The sequence below is a fragment of the Macaca thibetana genome, chromosome 11, assembly GCF_024542745.1.
Source record: "Macaca thibetana thibetana isolate TM-01 chromosome 11, ASM2454274v1, whole genome shotgun sequence".
In the NCBI taxonomy this organism is placed as follows: Eukaryota; Metazoa; Chordata; class Mammalia; order Primates; family Cercopithecidae; genus Macaca; species Macaca thibetana.
The window spans coordinates 9,802,443-9,809,398 of NC_065588.1; the positions used below are offsets into that span (position 1 = coordinate 9,802,443).

Consider the following 6,956-nt stretch of genomic DNA (forward strand, 5'->3'; position numbering starts at 1 on the left):
CACTTCAGGGGCCCTCTGAAGTATCTGAAAAGCCAGGTATCAGGAAAGACAATTTTGAAACTGAAGTTTGATTTTAGAAAGCCTGTTAAATATATTAGAGGCTTAAAATACTTGCTGTTATGAAATAGAATTCTGGATTACCATAAGCTATTTATTTTGCTGAAATAATGACTAAGAATTTTTTTAAAAGAAAAAACCTCGTATAACCCTTTTATACAAATTTTGCTGAAGAGCAGATTAGTGCCTTAAGGATACCTTGCTCTGCTTTTATTTCAATGCTCAATTTACAGAAAAATTACATAATAATTTTTGAAGTTATTCAATATGTTCACACAGATAATTTTTTGCAAGATTAACTTTTACAATCCTTCCACCAGTTGTTTGAACTTTCAGCTTTATCTTATCTGATTTAAAACAAATCTTCAACCCTTGGCAGGAATTTACATTTTTATGATTTCTTATAAACTTTTATTAAAACACATTTCACTGTTCTTACACACCTTGCATGTAAATCTATTTCCAATAGTCTCAATTGCATGCCATAATGGTAACTTTTAGCAATTTTTAACTTTAACGTAAAACCTGGTAAGTTGTTTTGATTATGTGCTAGGTGCAGCCAAGGTTTGACTCCTTCGAGCATAATTAAGGGCGTGTTTAGTTCCATATGTCCCCAGGCCTTACCAATTGTGAAGTCAGCAAATTGAAAAGTTCTCAAAAACCAAAAAAGCAGTTTATGACCTTAAAATATTTAGCCAACCTAGTATCTGACCTGCATAATGTGGTCCACCTATTTACATTCTGATGACATCTGCTTTTTACCAATAATCGTTAAGGCTGTTTTTATTTCTCCAAGATCAAAGTTACATGAACTGAAAGGTACCACAGCTTTTTATCTTCTCTTTTATAAAATATTTGATCCAAGTGCTTGTCTTCCTTTAGACAAAATTAATTAGAACTCTTTTTTTGGTATGAACATCACACACACAACACATATATAATTACACAGACAGGTAAAAGATAATCCAGTCCCCATAAGATCTTTCATTTGCCAATCTCCTAACTGGCTTATTGGCCTCTGGGTGTTTTTAATTTATGGGGTCCATGAGAAAAACAGAGGTCTCGCCCCTCTCATGCACACATTAAAAGTGGCAAAGCAAAATGCAGAAAAAATAATTCAGTTGACCAAGAAAAACCTTTTTCCAGCAAAAAAAGGTCCAAGAAAAGGGAAACCTAAAGGCCTTTTAAATATGACCCTAACTCGGATATCCACTTTTAATTAAGCTGAGCACTCCTTAAGAAAATCCTCTTAACTCCCTTATTATCTGAATTTAGCCACACCAAGTGGCAGTATTTCTGACTTTCAAACTCTGCTAAATGCTCAGAGAAAGGAAAATCCAAGGCAGTTCGTGGAGAGAAATGGAATCAACAAATAGCAAAAGGTCACGCAGATATGAAACCAGACAAGACTCATTCCCTAAGCCAGGATTGAATCCAAGCTACACAGAGGCTACACAAAAACCTTGCCAAGTGGTTACAGGCTTTGCTCCCCAGGATGTTAAACAAGATGGAGGTCCTCAGCAAATTTGCTATGGACCATACAGAAAGATATGCAAAGCAGACCAGATTGGCTACAGCTTAAGATCAACCTCACAAATCATCTCTCACAATTAAAACTCTACAGAGAACCCTCTGCTCAGTCCTGCAGCTGCCCACTGCCCTCCTACTGTCCACCATGGCCCTGCTGCACTCCGTCCGCGTCCTCTCCGGGATCGCCCGCCACCTTCCACCTGGGCCTCGCTGCCGCGGCCTCAGCCAGAGACAGTTCCTGATGGACCCATGTAGAAATGGGACCTCCAGATATCTTTCTGGGAGTCATTGAAGACTTTAAGAGGGACAGCAATAGCAAAAAGATGAATCTGGGAGTTGATGCCTACCGGGATGATAACGGAAAACCTTATGTGCTGCCTAGCGTCCGCAAGGCAAAGGTCCAGATTACCACAAAAAGTTTGGACAGGGAATACCTGCCCACTGGGGGCCTGGCTGAATTTTGCAAGGCATCTGCTGAACTAGCCCTCGTGAGAACAGCGAAGTCTTGAAAAGTGGCCGGTTTGTCACTGGAACTGGAGCCTTAAGGATTGGAGCCAGTTTTCTGCAAAGATTTTTTAAGGTCATCTGAGAGGTCTTTCTGCCCAAACCAAGCTGGGAAAATCACACACCCGTCTTCAGGGACACTGGCATGCAGCTACAAGGTTATCAGTTTTATGACCCCAAGACTTGCGGTTTTGACTTCACAGGTGCTGTGAAGGACCTCTCAAAAATACCAGAGCAACTGTTCTTCTTCTGCATGCCTGCACCCACAATTCCACAGGAGTGGACCCACATCCAGAACAGTGGAAGGAAATGCCAACATTGGTAAAGAAGAGGAATCTCTTTGCGTTCTTTGACATGGCCTACCAAGGCTTTACCGGTGGTGATGGTGATAAGGATGCCTGGACTGTGTGCCACTTCATCAAACAGGGCATTAATGTTTGTCTCTGCTGATCATATGCCAAGAACATGGGCTTATATGGTGAGTGTGTAGGAGCCTTCACTGTGGTATGTGAAGATGAGGTGAAACCAAAAGGGTAGAGTCACAGTTGAAGATCTTGATCCGTCCCATGTATTCCAACCGTCCCCACAATGGGCCCAGATTGCTTCTACCATTCTTAACACCCCTGATTTGTGAAAACAATGGTTGCAAGAAGTGAAAGGCATGGCCGACTACATCATTAGCATGCGGACTCACCTGGTCTCCAACCTCAAGAAGGAGAGTTCCACCCACAACTGGCCACACATCACTGCCCAAATTGGCATGTTTTGTTTCACAGGGCTAAAGCCTGAACAGGTGGAGCAGCTGACCAAAGAGTTCTCCATCTATATGACAAAGGACGGCCGCATCTCTGTGGCAGGGGTCACCTCTGGCAATGTGGGCTACCTTGCTCATACCATTCACCAGGTCACCAAGTAATGTACCTGGTGCAAGGAAACAGAGATAGCCTTTCTATCTTCAGCCTCTGCTATTGGGAGCTTCACACAGAGGATGAGAGAGGTTGGATGGTGGTGAATGGATCATTTCCTTAAACCACAGTGTGTAACACTCAGCGATTGAGTGTTTATCGGAAAAGAACATGTAGTGACACAGGGCAGAGGGATCCGTGGCTGGCATCTGGAACATTGTGGCTCTAAACCAAACTCCCCACTGTCCTTTTATTTCCAACTTTTCTCAAAGAGTTTACATGTACAAGAAAGTCATCACACCAAAATCCTGTCATTTATGCCACTGCAATATTTCAGAAGCTTTAACTGAAGCGTCATACAGTGTCAGGTTCCTCATGAGAAACAGCCACATTAGAGGCTTTGAGAGAAGACCTAGTTCTGTCATGAACACTTGGCCTCATGTCTGTCCTCCCATCATGGAGCAGCCTTGTCAATAGACTGCACTGCGGAAATTACGTTTTATGAAAACCAATGAGTCTGCTGCCACTACAGCAAGGAAAATAATGCAGTTTAAATAAGAATGCTCTTTTCTCCCTTGCCATTGCCGTTCTTTTCCTTATTTACAAAGATTTTTAACTAATGCAGATTTTTATCTCATTCTACTGCTTGAATGACCATCAACCCCATCCTATTGGGATTTTTTTAAGAATAAACATAATTTTCTGCTGATGTCATACCCTCACCTTTCTCAGCAAAGAATAATGGAGAGTAGGTAACTGTACTTTATCTCAGCATCCTCTTGAATGATTGTGTAGTCTTCTCTGGTTGTGATGTTGTCTCTGCCCAGTTGTACCTCCTCTGTTGAATGTGGTTGTGCAGTCACTCGTCTCACCCCCTGAGTCCAGTGGCACGAGGTGGTACCAGGAAAGAGGATATTCTAGGCTTTGTGTGCTGCCAGCTGGGTTCAGGCTTCACCCCCTGGAAACCATGTAGACTTATTGCAGCCTAGAGATTTGTGGAACTTCGAACTTGAGGGAGATGATTTAGGGTGTCTGGCAGAAGAAACTTCTGAGCATTGAAGCAGTCAAGAGGTGACTTGCGTGCTGTTAAAATATTCAGTTTTGAAAGGGAAACAGAGGATAAAGTTTAGAAAATTTTCAGCCTGATGATGTGATGAGAAAAAAAAAAACCAAAAAGACATTTTCTGTTTCTCCATCGTGCAGGAGATAGGTGGAATACCTCCTAGCATTCCATACCACTGTATGATTACTATGGTTAAAAATAATATGTAATATAGTTTCAAAAAGCTAGGAAGAAGATATTAAATGTTTCCAACATAAAGAAATGATAAATGTTTGAGATGATAGATATGCTAATTACCCTAATAGAATTATTGTACATCATATGTATCAAAATATCACTACATACTTTATGAATATGTAGTTACTATTTATCAATTAAGAAACAAAAGGAAAAAGAAGAAAAAATAAAACTGTAACTAATCCCAAGTTTAAGTATGAAATTGGATTTCCTATATTAAATGCCTACACCCACACTGTGAATGAATTTTATTTATATTAATATGTAAGGTTGTAATGTGACAAATGAGCTTATGAGGTTGCATTTATGACAATATTCTATTCACTGAAGAGAAAGAGTACCTCAGGTATTTCTATTTACCATTAAAACTAGAACTGATTTCAAAGATCTATATTCAAGAGAACAGAGAAAGAAATTTTAAGATAATTCCTGCAAGTTGAGGTTATTTGTTTCTAAATCTTACCCAAAATAATGCAAATGATGCCTTGTTTTCAAATTTTATTTTCACAAATCATCAATAACTATTTCCAACAAGTTATCCTGCAAATTTCATAATTATTCGTTATTATTTTACAAGCAGGTAATATGGGAATTTCAGATGTTTATGCACAGTTGGACTGTAGTTGAAAAAATAACATTAAGATAACAAATTTTTAAATGCTGTACAATTTCTCATGACTCATACACACTCATGTCACAAGTGACCCACCACTGAGTCTGATGGTACCACACTTGTCTATTTCCTGTCCAACAAGGTGGATTCCCCAACTTGGTTATTAAGGAAATGTCAAGTTGCTATATGAGTGTTTAAATGCTTACTCTCAATGTCTGTGATATGGTTTGGCTGTATCCCCACCCACATCTCATCTTGAATTCTCACATGCTGTGGGAGGGACCCAGTGAAAGGTAATTGCATCATGGGGGCAGGTCTTTCCTGTGCTATTCTTGTGATAGTAAGTCTCATGAGCTTTGATGTTTACTGTAAGGGGAAATTTTCCTGCACAAGCTCTCTCTGCTTGCTGCCATCATGTAAGACGTGACTTGGGGGCAGGTCTTTCCTGTGCTATTCTTGTGATAGTAAGTCTCATGAAGTTTGATGTTTACTGTAAGGGGAAATTTTCCTGCACAAGCTCTCTCTGCTTGCTGCCATCCATGTAAGACGTGACTTGGGGGCAGGTCTTTCCTGTGCTATTCTTGTGATAGTAAGTCTCATGAGGTTTGATGTTTACTATAAGGGGAAATTTTCCTGCACAAGCTCTCTCTGCTTGCTGCCATCCATGTAAGACGTGACTTGCTCCTCCTTGCCTTCTGCCATGATTGTGAGGCTTCCCCAGCCACATAGAACTGTAAGTCCAATTAAACCCCTTTATTTGTAAATTGCCCAGTCTTGGGTATGTCTTTATCAGCAGCATGAAAACAGACTAATAAAGTCTGTGTTTACCTCACTATTGACTCGTAACACATAGTTCATGAACTGCCACTGATCCATGATACACACTTTGAGTAATACCACTCTAAGGTAAAATAAGAGATAGATGTATTGTAACTGCTATGATTGAGGAGAGAGAGACCCTCTCATATTGTTTTATAGTCAGTACCAGTTTTAAGAAAAAAACAAGAAAGTAAAACCAAAGACAGGCAGCCGGGTGCCAGGCCCAAAACCAGGCCTGGGCCTGCCTGGCCTAAACCCAGTAGTTAAAAATCAACTCATAACTTAGAAACCAATATTATTCATAGATTCCAGGCATTGTATAAAAGAACACTGTGAAACTCCCTGCCCTGTTCTGTTTCTCTCTGACCACCGGTGCATGCAGCCCCTGTCACGTACCCCCTGCTTGCTGAAATCAATCACGACGTTTTCATGTGAAATCTTTAGTGTTGTGAGCCCTCAAAAGGGACAGAAATTGTGCACTTGGTGAGCTCGGATTTTAAGGCCTTAGCTTGCGGATGCTCCCAGCTGAATAAAGCCCTTCCTTCTATAACTCGGTGTCTGAGAGGTTTTGTCTGCGGCTCGTCCTGCTACATGACGATGATGTTAGCAGAGGAACTGGGGATGTTACTATAGGCAGATCTAGAAAATTCAATAAAGGTTTTCTCATTTCAATTTTAAAAACTACATTTTTTACTGGTAGGTCCTTTTATTAACATGTCACCATCTAGCACTTCACATAATATATGACTCTTCACACAAATGTTTGCCATTTGTTTATTTAACTAGGTAATAATGAGGAGGAAAGATATGAGTAAGCATTTCTAACTGCAACAAACTTTTGCAAGTAATCGTTGTATTCAAAAGCCAAATAACTTACATTCTATGTGTGTGTCCTAAAAGAATTCTGGCTGTGTACTTATTTACATAACCTTTATTTATTGTCCTTTATATACAAAGGACAATAATGTGCGAGGTAGAACATTTCCTTTCTTCTGAGGACAGGGGAATTCTGAATGCAATTCCAGAAATTAACAGTCTTGTGCTTATGTATTAACTTTTTTTCATATATAATAGACATGAGCTTACATTTCATTTACTGTGATGATACATATGAGAAACCTAGTCAAATTTAAGGCCCTGCAATCAGATCCTTTGATGTCTGTCTTTTAGAGTTTGAAAAAATAAAGAAAAAAAAATTTAAACCACCATGATGCACTCAAACTCACTC

The 6,956-nt window shown here is 39.8% G+C and overlaps 1 pseudogene; it reads left to right on the forward strand.

Annotated features, from left to right (window-relative positions):
• Positions 1 to 1,732: 1,732 nt before the first annotated feature.
• LOC126930015 (aspartate aminotransferase, mitochondrial-like) lies at positions 1,733 to 3,007 on the forward strand (annotated as a pseudogene).
• The last annotated feature ends 3,949 nt before the right edge of the window (positions 3,008 to 6,956 follow it).